This window comes from Geotrypetes seraphini, chromosome 2 (assembly GCF_902459505.1).
Source record: "Geotrypetes seraphini chromosome 2, aGeoSer1.1, whole genome shotgun sequence".
Lineage (NCBI taxonomy): Eukaryota > Metazoa > Chordata > Amphibia > Gymnophiona > Dermophiidae > Geotrypetes > Geotrypetes seraphini.
In genome coordinates this window covers 515,837,802-515,850,355 of record NC_047085.1, presented here as the reverse complement: position 1 = coordinate 515,850,355, position 12,554 = coordinate 515,837,802, and the positions used below count along the sequence as shown (strand labels likewise).

At 46.1% G+C, this 12,554-nt stretch overlaps 1 pseudogene; it reads right to left on the bottom strand.

The window, feature by feature from the left end:
• The window catches only part of LOC117355007, a 136,831-nt pseudogene that overhangs the window by 12,203 nt on the left and 112,074 nt on the right, over positions 1–12,554 (bottom strand).

Sequence of the window (12,554 nt, the reverse complement as noted above, 5' to 3'; positions counted from 1 at the left end):
TCTGCAAAAGGTGTCACGTGAACTGTAGAAGCCAGGTGACTTGAGCAGAATCATCATTTGTCTCGCTGAAATTGAAGTGAGATGAGACACTTGATGGTAAAGACAAATGAGGGCATCCTGACGTGGTGGAGGCAGGAATGCTATGAGCTGGTCCGTGTCCAGAGTGGCCCCAATGAATTGAAGAGACTGAGATGGGGTCAGCTGGATTTTGGAAAGTTGATTTTGAACCCCAGACATTGAAGGAACATAATAGTCTGTTGGGTTGCTGCAATAACCCCTTGTTGAGAGGGGGCTTTGATGAGCCAGTCGCTCAGGTATGGGACAACTTGAAGACCCTGGGTACAGAGAGCTGCAGCCACCACCACCAGACACTTCGTGAAGACTCTGGGGGATGAGGCGAGTCCGAAAGGAAGAACTCTGTATTGTAGATGAAGATTCCCCACCCGGAATCGTAGATATTTTCGACAGGCTAGATGAATCGGGATATGAGTGTAAGCCTCTTTGAGATCCAGAGAACATAGCCAATCTCCCTGATTCATCAGGGAATATAAAGTTGGTAAAGAAAGCATTCGAAACTTCTCTTTGACTAGAAATTTGTTGAGGGCTCTGAGGTCCAGAATGGGTCGCAAATCTCCCATCTTCTTTGGGACTAGAAAATAACGGGAATAAAAGCCCCCTTCCTGTTGGTTCTGGGGAACCTCCTCAACAGCTCGAAGGCGAAGAAGAGCCTGAGCTTCCTGAAGAAGAAGGGGAAGTTGCGACGAATTGGAAGGACATTTTCTTGGAGGGTGATCTGGAGGCACCTGAAGAAAGTGAAGTGAGTATCCCTCCAGAAGAATGGTGAGAACCCAGAGATCTGAGGTGATCATCTCCCACTGGTGATAAAAATGGTGAAGACGACCTCCTATGGGCAGAAGAGAAGCCTGATGGAGGGAGGCTTGGCCCTAAACTTGATCATCTACCCACTTCCATCCCACTGCCCACAGGCTCCTCTCTACAACTGGAGTTCTCTAGCAAAGTTCTGGGCATCACCATAGATTCCTCACTATCCTTCAACGACCACCTCAACTCCCTGATAAAAAAATGCTTTTACAGCCTTCACATGCTGAGGAAAGTGAGGTCCTGCTTCCACCAAAAACACTTTGCCGTGCTCGTACAGTCCATCATCCTCTCCAGATTGGACTATTGCAATTCCATTTACCTTAGCTTAACAAAGAAAAACCTCCACAGACTCCAACTAATCCAGAACATCGCGGCCAAACTTATCTTCTCAAAAAGTAAATTTGACCATGTCTCTCCGCTCCTGTCCAAGCTCCACTGGCTTCCTGTCATCTCCAGGGTCCACTTTAAATGTGCCTGCTTAACCTTCAAGATCCTCCACGGCATCCTTCCACCTCTTATTCCTCTATCCTGGAACTCCTCAAATCCATTCTCCACTAGATCCACGCAAAAACTAAAATTATCATTCCCCTCCTTAAAAGGTATCTCCCTCGTTGGTAAACTCGGGTCCTCCCTCCACTTCAGAATCGCTCAGCTCTGGAATAGTCTCCCTTCCCCTCTCCGCAACTTGAGCCCCCTTCTACCATTCCGTAAGCTTCTGAAGACCTGGCTCTTCTCCAAAACGTAACCCCGTCCCCTCCCTGGTATTATCACACCTAACCTATCTTTCTTACTTACTTCTATAAATCCATTGTAGTTCCGTTCCTTCCCTAACCATGTAAACCGTGTCGAGCTCCACCTGTGGAGATGATGCGGTATATAAACCCAAGATTTAGTTTAGTTTAGTTTAGGTTGGTATGCCCAGACAGGGAATGTCAAAAAGACTGAGCTGGTTTAGCCGCAGCAGGAGTCTAAGCTTTCTGCTGTCGTTGTTGTGGTGGCCTTCTAGGCGGAGGCCTGGAGAAAGCTGGCATCATTTTTTTGAGGATAACGACGTAGTGGTTGTTTGTAGCAGGAGGAGTCTTAGGCTTCGGCCTAATCAAGGAAGCAAAGGAACGCTCATGTTCAGATAGACGCTTAGTAGCAGCTTCAATGAAATCATCAAAGAGTTCATTTCCCTGGCAGGGCAAATTTGCTAGACGGTCCTGCAAATTGGGATCCATATCAACAATGCAGAGCCAGGCGAGGCGACGCATGGCTACCGCAAAGGCAGAAACTCTGGAAGAAAGTTCAAAGGCATCGTATGTGGCTTGTAACATAAAGAGTCGAAGTTGAGACAGAGTCTGGATAATCTGTTTGAATTCTGGAAGACACTGTTCCTCAAGAGCCAGGTAGAACTTAGGCATCAATTTGAGGAAGTGATTAAAATAAGCAGTGAAAGTGTAGTTGTAATTGAGAATTCTGTTAGCCATCATGGAATTCTGATGAAGCCTATGGCCAAACTTGTCCATGGTACAGCCCTCCCTGCCTGGAGGAACCGCAGCGTAGAGCTTAGATGGTTGAGCTTTCTTTAAAGAAGATTCTACAATCAAGGACTGGTGAGACAATTGAGATTTCTCAAAGCCTTTGCAGGATACGGTGCGATACCTGGATTCCAGCTTGGATGGAATGGCTGTAATGGAATAAGGAGTTTCCATATTCCTGAAGAAAGTTTGTTTTAATACTGGAGTCATAGGAAGCCTCAGGGTCTCCTTGGGTGGATGAGGCAACTCCATGTCGGCCAACTACTCAGGAGTGTATTTGGAGTCAGAATGGAAATCCAGCTGAAGAGCTTTTCCCATGTCAAAGACAAACCTGTCAAAAGAGGCAGACTTCGAGGTTGAGGCACTTTTGGGAGAAGGAATGCGAGACTTAGGAACCACCGAATAGGAAGGAAAAGACTCTCTGGAATACTGAGAAGGAGGCTCAGAATCCAGGCGCATTGTGATTGAAGAAGCGCCACTACCTGCAACAGGAGAAGTTAGAGAATGCTTGCGCTTCAAAAGCCTCGATGGTGAAGTCGCCGGAGTTCGAGGAACAGAGTGGGTCGAGGCAGGAGGAAAAGGCTCCCTCGGGGCTTCGAGGAGAAGCGGCCGGTGTAGAAGCTTTGCGAGACTTATGTTTAGATTTAGCAAAAGTCTCGATAGCCTTTGATAAACGAGGCATAGAAGATTCCATATCCGGAGGAGGAGATGGTTTCCGCTTTAGAAAAGACTCCTGAGTGAGCTTGGAAGCAAGATGCCTCAAATGCCTTGAGCAATGACTTGATCGAGATTCAGGAGACTGGGTCCGAGGAGTAGGCGAAGAGTCACTGGATGATAAGCGGTGAGACTTCCAAGGCTTGCCTCGAGGTGCTTCAATCAGAGTCACAGACTGCCGCTCAGGCTGGCTCATAGGAAGCAGGGTCAAGGACAGGAGGAGCTGAGCCATGACCGAGGAAATCTAAGTGGTCAGAATGGCTTTTAACATGTCCTCGAACATAGGCACCGAGACAAAGGGATCAGTTCTCGAAAGTGCAGCAGTGCGCTCCAAGGAGGGCGACCTCGAGGATGAGTATTCCCTATGCTTGGAGGCACGCTTAGCTGGAGGTCTGGAAGAGGCTGGCAGGCCCGTAGACACAGCCTGGGATGCCCGAGACTCTGGAGGCTTCTTAAGAATGGTACCTGAAGGAGAAACAGGAGACTTACCAACCGAGGAAGACTTCAGAGGAACTGCAGGCGAGGCCTTCGAGAACGAAGGTGTCGAGGTCGAGGCCTTGGTGGAGGCAGTCACAGGTGTCGGGGTTGAGGTCTTGGAAGTCGAGGCCATCCCCGAAGCCAAGGTCGAGACCCTTTCAGCAGGCTGCTCCATAGTGCCAAATAGTTGAAAAAGCTTGGCACGACGTCTGCGAAGGGCTCAAGGTTGAAGGGCAGCGCAGTGTGAACAGGCATCGGGGCAATGTTCAGAACCCAGGCAAGCAATATACCGACGATGAGGATCGGTGATTGAAATGGCCTTGCCGCACTGGCTACACTTTTTGAACCCGGTAAGAAGCCGGGACATAAAAGAAAACTAGGCCGACGAACGAACAAGGTCAAGCGGCCAGGCCTAGGCCAAAAGGCCGCTGGCAGGAAGAAAGAAAAAAATAAAAGGTTTTTTTTAAAAACGAAAAAGAAAGGGAAAGAAAATGCGAACACAACAAATAACAAAAATAAGAAAGCCGCGGTGAGAGAAGGTAACGAAGGCTGCAGAGCTGAAGTGAATAGGACTTCTTAGCTCCGCGGAAAACGTTGAACTGAGATACCTCACAGGAGACACACGCCCTGACTCGGGCAGGAAGGCACTCGCGCATGCGCAGTGCAGCACTCGTAAACTCTTACAAAGATCTTCAAGCAAGTCTGCTTGCAAGGCTGTCCGCTGCGGGGCTCCGTCGGTGACATCACCCACTGTTGAGAATATGCTGCCTGCTTGTCCTGGGATAATGGGTGTATCGGATTAAGTTGGTTGTCCTATATCTTTGATGTCCAGTGATGCTGATCCCTCTCTTACTTTGGGGGGGAGAATTATAATATTTCAGAAAATTCTGAGAGAATTAAATTTGCGTTCTGTGTACTTAGGTTTTGATGTATTGCTTTGTATATGTGATGGATGTTATTGTGGTTGCATGTTATGGTATGCATTTCTCTTGCAATGAACATTATTTTATAAAAAAAAAAACAACCAAAATGCTGAAGGATGCTTTTCTCAACTTCAGTATCTGGTCATGGTTATTTTTAGGATCTTCATTAAGAAATGCTCCCAATTAGGAGATTTCATGTATTTGGTAGTTTTCCTAGTGTGTTCTCTGGTGTGGAATTACAAGGGATGGCAATGACATGGGAAAGCCCAGGATAAATCCCACGTCATTAAACTAAAGCAAGCAGAAAAAAAGACATTTGGTGTCTTATGGTTCGCCAGTATAGTGTGTCATCTTTGCAAATCTTGCACACGAAACCCTTTGGAGCACCATCAGAAACAGGGCCCCTTTTTTATAAGAATGTGCCATATTTCCAAATAGCATAGCCAAGCAGTAAAATTGCAAAATAGTGTGATTTGATATATTTTTTAATGTATTTTTTAGCAGATTCTTCAGATATGCCCCCTCCAGCCTGTTATCATTTAAACCAGGGGTAGGGAACTCCAGTTGGGTTTTCAGGATTTCCCCAATTAATGTGCATGAGATCTATTTGCATGCACTGCTTTCAATGCATATTCATTGGGCAAATCCTGAAAACCCAACTGGAATACGGCTCACGAGGACCGGAGTTCCCTACCCCTGATTTAAATACTGCTGAACGATTTCTCTCCGGCATATATTTCATCACTGAATCTGCTTTTATTAAATTATTTTTTTGAATAAAGTTCCCCCTGCAGACAATACATAAACAGCTCAATGAAGAGAAAACTTTGAAATCTTTTTGATTTACGATGGAGAATTATTGATCAGATTGAGATGAGATTGGGTGGGAGGGTGGTAATTATGAGAGAAGATTAAATTTCAGGGAACAACGGTGGATATATACCCTTAATACTGTTACCCCGGACGGCCTTAACATGGAGATAGAATGGATGACTCTGATCTGAGTCTCTCATTTTGAATTCCAGCTGAGTGGATACTTAAATACTTAGGTAGACGCCGCGACCATCTTTGGACAAAAGACTGAGTCGGGATGGGGCACGCTAGCAATGAAGAGGATGCTTGGTTAGGAATCAAGTTTGATACGACTTTTTCCAAAAGATTTCAAAGTTTTCTCTTCATTGAGCTATTTTTGTATTGTCTGCAGGGGGCTGTTCTTGACAAAGCTATGAACGAAACATGTTGACTATTGAATGGTTTTCTTAGCATTTAAATTATAGTTATTAAAAGCATTGAGAAGAAGGTATTAAGACCTTATTTTGCACATGAAACACTTTATTCAAAAAATAATTTAAGAAAAGCAGATTCAATTATGATATATATACCAGAGAGAAATCATTCAGCTGTGTTTAAATGATAACAGGCTGGAGGGAGCACATCTGAAGAAACTGCTAAAAAATACATTAAAAAATATATCAAATCACACTATTTCGCAATTTTACTGCTTGGTTATGGTATGCTGGACTTTACTTTTTCCATAGCAGTTGCTAAAAAACATTGTGGCTTTTGTGGGGACATTTCAAAATAGTTCACACTCTAGGTCAGGGATCTCAAAGTGCCTCCTTGAGGATCGCAATCCAGTCGGGTTTTCAGGATTTCCCCAATGAATATGCATTGAAAGCAGTGCATGCACATAGATCTCAAGCATATTCATTGGGGAAATCCTGAAAGCCCGACTGGATTGCGGCCCTTGAGAAGGGACTTTGGAGACCCCTGATGTATAGGTTACGTCTCTTACATGTTCTATATCAGGGATCTCAAAGTCCCTCCTTGAGGGCCGCAATCCAGTCGGGTTTTCAGGATTTCCCCAATGAATATGCATTGAAAGCAGTGCATGCACATAGATCTCAAGCATATTCATTGGGGAAATCCTGAAAGCCCAACTGGATTGCGGTCCTCAAGAAGGGATTTTGAGACCCCCCTGCTCTAGGTGATATTGCTCTTGAAACAAAAATGAAGAGGTGCTAAAAGACAAAATGTTTGGGCTGCCCCTCCCTAGGAATTAATGCTTTGATACCGTCAGTACATGTGAAAGGTTTCATTTCAGCATGCGTTCTCTGCTGTATTTCAGCTTCACCTTTCATTTGGAACCTTTTCTACAACACAAAAAGGGTCTTTTGGGCAATAAGAAATGATGTATCTTACCAAGGCTTGTTCCAGCGGTGTCACATAGACTGGATTTCTTCCCCTTCCTCTCTCCCTGGTGGAGTTGTAAAGCTATTTGGTCGCTGTTTTTATTTCGTAAGGGTTTCTCTTCTCTCGGGTGTCTCTGGAGCTCAGGGATGTTTGTGAGTTTCCTGTCACTTTTCTCACCCTCAGTGACTGCATCCAGGGAGTCTCTTGCAGAGTCTCTCGGCTTCTTCTCTGATTCCTGTTGATTCCTTGTGTTTCGACACTCATTCCTCTGAGAAATATTCTCACTGACATTTCCTGATTGTCTTTGGATGGGTTCAATTTCCAGAAGCCATTTTTCTTGATTCTCCTCCATCCTCGTCTCCTGCATTGCCTCAGTATCTGCTGGATAGAAACAAAAGATGGTAATTGTGAATTAATAACTATGGAGAGCTATTCCTAGACAAGTGGGTTATTCATCTCCCATCCCAAGACTGCTTGTAGAAGCTTCATTTATATCATGTTTTAGCCTCTTCCCTCAGAACTACCCTCAAGTATTCAGTTGTATTCCAACAAGTGAAGCAATAGGAGCTAGTCTTTTCTGCTCATGTTTATTTTTCCTTAAAGTCAGTCTTTTGGTTCACACTTTGCATCTTCGTGCTACATATGTTCCTCGTGGTTGGCAGCGGGGGATCGGAAATCTGAGGAATAGTCTGTTTCCAGGGGGTTGGCTGCCTGGCAGTGCACCCTCTGGACAGCCTGCACTTTTGAATCGGAGGTGGTCTGAGAGGTGGATTGACATTGAAAAGTCCTTTCATGAGTCTGGAAACCACAGGATGAGCAGAGAGAGGTTTCCCTTCAATAGGCTGATGAAAAGCAGCAATAGCATGTAGGTGGACTCAAATGGATGTGGATTTGAGGCCAGAGTGAGGGAAGTTCAGTAGGTTAGCCAAAACTGAAGACAAGGAGGTAGATTGCGGCTCCTTGTAATGAGTAGTACACCAAGAAGAAAATCTAGTCCACATCTGGTTGTAACACTGCCTAGTGGATGGTTTCCTGGAATGTCCTGTACAGATTGAGAAAAATGTAGAGTAGCAGTCAAGTTGAGAGGAACCAAGCTGTCAGGTATAAAGACTGCAGGTTGGGATGAAGTAGAGACCCTTGAGTCTGTGTAAGCAGAGAGGGAAAAACTGGTAGAAGTAGAGGCTCCCTGGTGCTGATTTGAAGTAGAAGGGAGTACCATGGTTGTCTGGGCCACCAAGGAGCTATCAGAATCATGGTGGCGTGCTCCATCTTGAGTTTGACAAGAGTCTTGAGAATCAGAGGAAATGGAGGGAACGCATAGAGAAACTGATTCGCCCATTCCAGAAGGAAAGCATCTGCCTCGAGGCGATGAGGAGAGTATATCCTGGAGTAGAACTGCGGCAACTTGTTGTTGTGGGGAGACGCAAAGAGGTCGATCTGAGACGTTCCCCATTGAGCAAAAGTGTGTTGAAGAGGCAAGGAATTAAGCATCCATTTGTGAAGTTGTAGAAGACAATTCAATTTGTCCGCCCGACAGCTTTGCTGCCCTTGGATGTAGACAGCTCTGAGGAAGATGTTGTGAAGGATTGCCCAATTCCAAAGTTGCAGAACTTCTTGACAAAAAGGGAGAGATCTTGTTCCTCCCTGTGTTTTAACATAGTACATGGCGACTGGGTTGCCTGTTCGAATGAGGACTACCTGGTCGTGAAGATGTGGAAAAGCTTTGAGAGTATTGAAGATCGCGCTGAGTTCCAACAGATTGATGTGACACTGACGATCCATATTGGACCAATGGCCTTGAGTATGGAGACTGTCGAGGTGAGCCCCTCAAGCATAGGTTGAAGAATCTGTTGTGAGAATCTTCTGATGAGGGGGCTTGTGGAAAAGCAAACCTCTGGAAAGATTGAAAGAGAGCATCCACCAGTGGAGACAGTCTCAACGAAGGAGTGACAACGAGACATTTAGAGAGTGGGTCACAAGCCGGCGCCCACTGAGACACCAGGATCCACTGAGGAATTCGAAGACTGGGAAAAAGAATCACGTGAATGGTAGAGGCCATGTGGCCTAGAAGAACCATCATGTGCCTCGCTAACAGTGAGAGGAAAGATAATACTTTTCGAGAGAGTCGAAAGAGAGTATCCTGTTGAGGAAGAAACGTCCTCAGTCGAGAAGTGTGTTGGACGGCTCCAAAAAACTGAGGTCCAGATAAGGAAAAAAACGGAATGCCAGGGTAGCAGAGCTACCGGAAGTACAACTCGGAACTTGGTGAAAACTCATGGAGAGAACGCCCGGCTGAAAAGCAGGACTCTGTACTGGAAATGAAGATTTCCCACCCTGAATCTGAGAAATCTGCGCGAGGCTGGTGGAATGCGAGTATAAGCCTCTTTGAGAACAAGCTGCATAATCCATCAGGGGATAAAGACTGGTGAAATTTGAAGAAATTGAAGCGAGTAACCCTACTTGAGGATGGCAAGAACCCAAAGGTCTGATGTAATGTGCTCCTATCATTGATAGGAATGAAGGAGACAACCTCGTAGAAAAAGGAGATGCCGGAGGCATGAAGATCGAAATCATACGCAGCTCTTGAGTGCCAAAAAAGACTAAGGAGGCTTAAATACAGCAGGAGTCTGGGGATTCTGCTGAGGCATGGTCGAGGCTGTTTCCGAGGTGGAGGCCTGGAACAAGCCAGAGTAGATTTCTGTGGATACTGACTCTGAAAAGCAGGTGGCAACAGCTGCAATGGATTCATCAAAGAACACATTTCCCTGGTCCGGGGCCTTGAAAAACCTCGAGGTGGAGTGAAAGTAGACTGACGAGGATGTCCATCAGGAAACCCCACCTGGGCTTGGAAGGTTCTCCCAAGAGCCTCGAAGGACGAGGAAGAGAAGGATATGTATCCCGCCTCGAACAGAGGTGCCTCGATGGAGACGAATACCTCGAAGCGGAAGTAGATCGAAGCATCTTGACTGCCTTGAAAGTTTGACAGCTAGAGTACGAGGCCTGTCTTGACCAGGCGAGGACTCATTCGAGAATGAGGTGTCAGAGACTTAGCAGATTGCGCCTCAAGTACATGCTCAGACCGGCCTACAGGGAGCAGGGTCGAGGCCGAGACCCTGCCTGCGTCTGGAAGGTTTCCCCAAGAGCCTCGAAAGACGAGTAAGAGAGGGATTCGTATCCTGCTTCGAACAGAGGTGCCTCGATGAAGAGGAGTATCTTGAGACCGAAGCAGATCGAGGCTTTTTGACTGCCTCAAAAGCCTGACAGCTAGAGTACGAGGCCTGGATTGACCAGGCGAGGACTCAGTTGAGGACGAGGCACGAGGCCTCAGAGACCAAGCAGGATGCGCCTCGAGGACATGCTCAGACTGGCTTGCAGGGAGCAGGGTCGAGGTCGAGACCCTGCCTGGGTCTGTTAGGTTCCCCCCAAGAGCCTCGAAGGACGAGGATCTGAATCCTGCTCTGAAAAGAGGTGCCTCGATGGAGAGGAGTACTTCAAGGAGGAAGCAGGTCGAGGCTTTTTGACTGCCTCAAAAGCTGGACAACTAAAGTACGAGGCCTGGATTGACCAGGGGAGGACTCAGTCGAGGATGAGGCATGAGGCCTCAGAGATGTAGCAGGTTGTGCCTCAAGGATATGTTCAGACTGGCGAGCAGGGTCGAGGCCGGAGCATATTGAACAAACCACAGTGCGAAGCTCCTTGTCCTGGAAGATGGCACCATACCAATGCAGCAGTGCACTCCATAGAAGGCGACCTTGAGAATGAGTATTCCCTATTATAGGAGGCACGCTTCGAAGGAGATCTCGTAGAGGCCAGCACGACTGCACTCGCCTAGATTGCCTGAGGCCCTGTCAAAAGGCTGAAAGGCTTCCTAGCCAGTAAACCAGCAGAAGAACAAGGGAAACTTGCCTGTCTTCGGAGGAGCGGCAGACGAGGACTTCCTCAACGAAGGAGACTTGCATGAGGTGGAGGCATTGACTCACGAGGCCGCTGACGGGGTCGAGGACGAGGCCATTTCAGCAGACGGTTTTATGACCCCAAAAAGTTGCTGAATCTGGACCCGATATGTCCGAGAGCCCCTTTCTGAAAAGTAACACAGTGGGTGCAGGATTTAGGACGGAGGTTGGGTCCCAAACAGGCAAGACACGAAGGGATAGGTCAGTATCCACACGGTTACCCTGACTACAGTGTCTGAATCTCGGAACAAGCTGGGAGATGAAATAAAACAACGGTCGCAGCCAAAACGAAGACTCGTGGCTAGGGCCGCAGCTTAAGCCAGTCGACGGAAAAAGGAACAAAGGGTTTTTGTTTTTTTTACACACGCCACACAGTGACTTGAAAAGAAAAGTAAATAATAATAAAACAAAGCTGCGAGAAGGCAACGGACAACGGAGCAGAGCTAGAAACAGGTGCTTCTCAGCTCTGCGAAAAAACAAGAACTGAGGAGACGCTGAGGAGACGCGCACCCTAACTCGTGCATCAAGGCATTCCAGCATGCGCGGTGTGGCACTCACCAACTTTGAAGTTCTACAAGCAAGGTGCTTATGAGGCTCTCACCCACAGTTGAGAATATCTGCCTGCTTGTCCTGGGATAAACATAATAACATAGTAGATGATGACAGATAAAGACCTGAATGGACCATCTAGTCTACCCAACCTGAAAAAACTTGTAGGACACACAAGATAGTCTTATGAGCCCTCAGGCTGTCAGTTTAAGATAGAGGTTAGTACAGAGAGATCCCGATCACACTTGGAAGTTTCTTGAGCAAAAGAAGTGCAGAAAAATGTCTCGTATTAGTTGATTATTTTAGTCCTTACCTAGGGAGATCAGAGTCTCATAATTCTCCTTCATCACCTCCTTGTAAAGCTCCTTCTGCCCTTCATCTAAATATTCCCACTCTTCCTGGGAGAAAAAGATAGCGACATCCTCAAACTTCACCTGCATGTGAAACACAAACCAGGAACATACTCAACACCTTCAGCATCACCATCAGCCATTATTGTATAAATGATACACATAAGTTGGGGGAGGCGTACTGTAGCGTGGCCGGTCCTCAAAGCTCGCAGTAACCGGCCCACGCTCGCAATATTCTCCCCAGCGTGCTTCCTCAAGAAGGAGGAAGTCCCTGTTGTGCACAAACTTATCTTATGTGAAAAAAACAGGATGGCCTCACACAAGTAAGTATTGAATAACAAAAGTCAAATTTATTGTTTAATTCACAAATCAAAGTAAAATGCCTCCAAAAGAAAAATGTATTCAACAAAAAAGGTCTTTGGCAAAACATACCACATAATATGCAAGAAACCAGCTTGGTCTGGATCATGTTCCAAAGTTCCTTATCAATGTCCCAGGTGTAATAAAGTGCCTTAATAGTCCTTAGCTCCTCCAGAGTCTTATTGGTAATTGACCAACTCTGTGTGCTATACTGCACTGTACAGCCTCAGCAAATGCAGCAACAAACATTGGCAGATTTGTCAAAAGGGTTCTTTGGTGTTCCAAAAGAAAAATAAATTCACAAACTATTCACTATGACACAGTGTAAATCCTGTCCTAAACTTCCAGGATATTCACACCTGCTTGCTGAAGTTTTGTTCCACAGCAGCTCTTGACAAGCAAGGGGAAAAAAAAACTCTCAACAGCAAAACCCTTGACTAACATATCCCTCAGGTTCAACAGAAAAGGAAACATTTAACAAAACTCAGCAGACAAAAAAAAACAATTCCAAATTAATTAGTTTCCATTTCTTCACCCATTCCAACCTCAGGTAAAGTGCTGTACTCCATAGCTTCACCTTCAGGAATTATCAGGTTTGTATCCTCTAGTTCAGTGTCCAACATCTCAATGTCC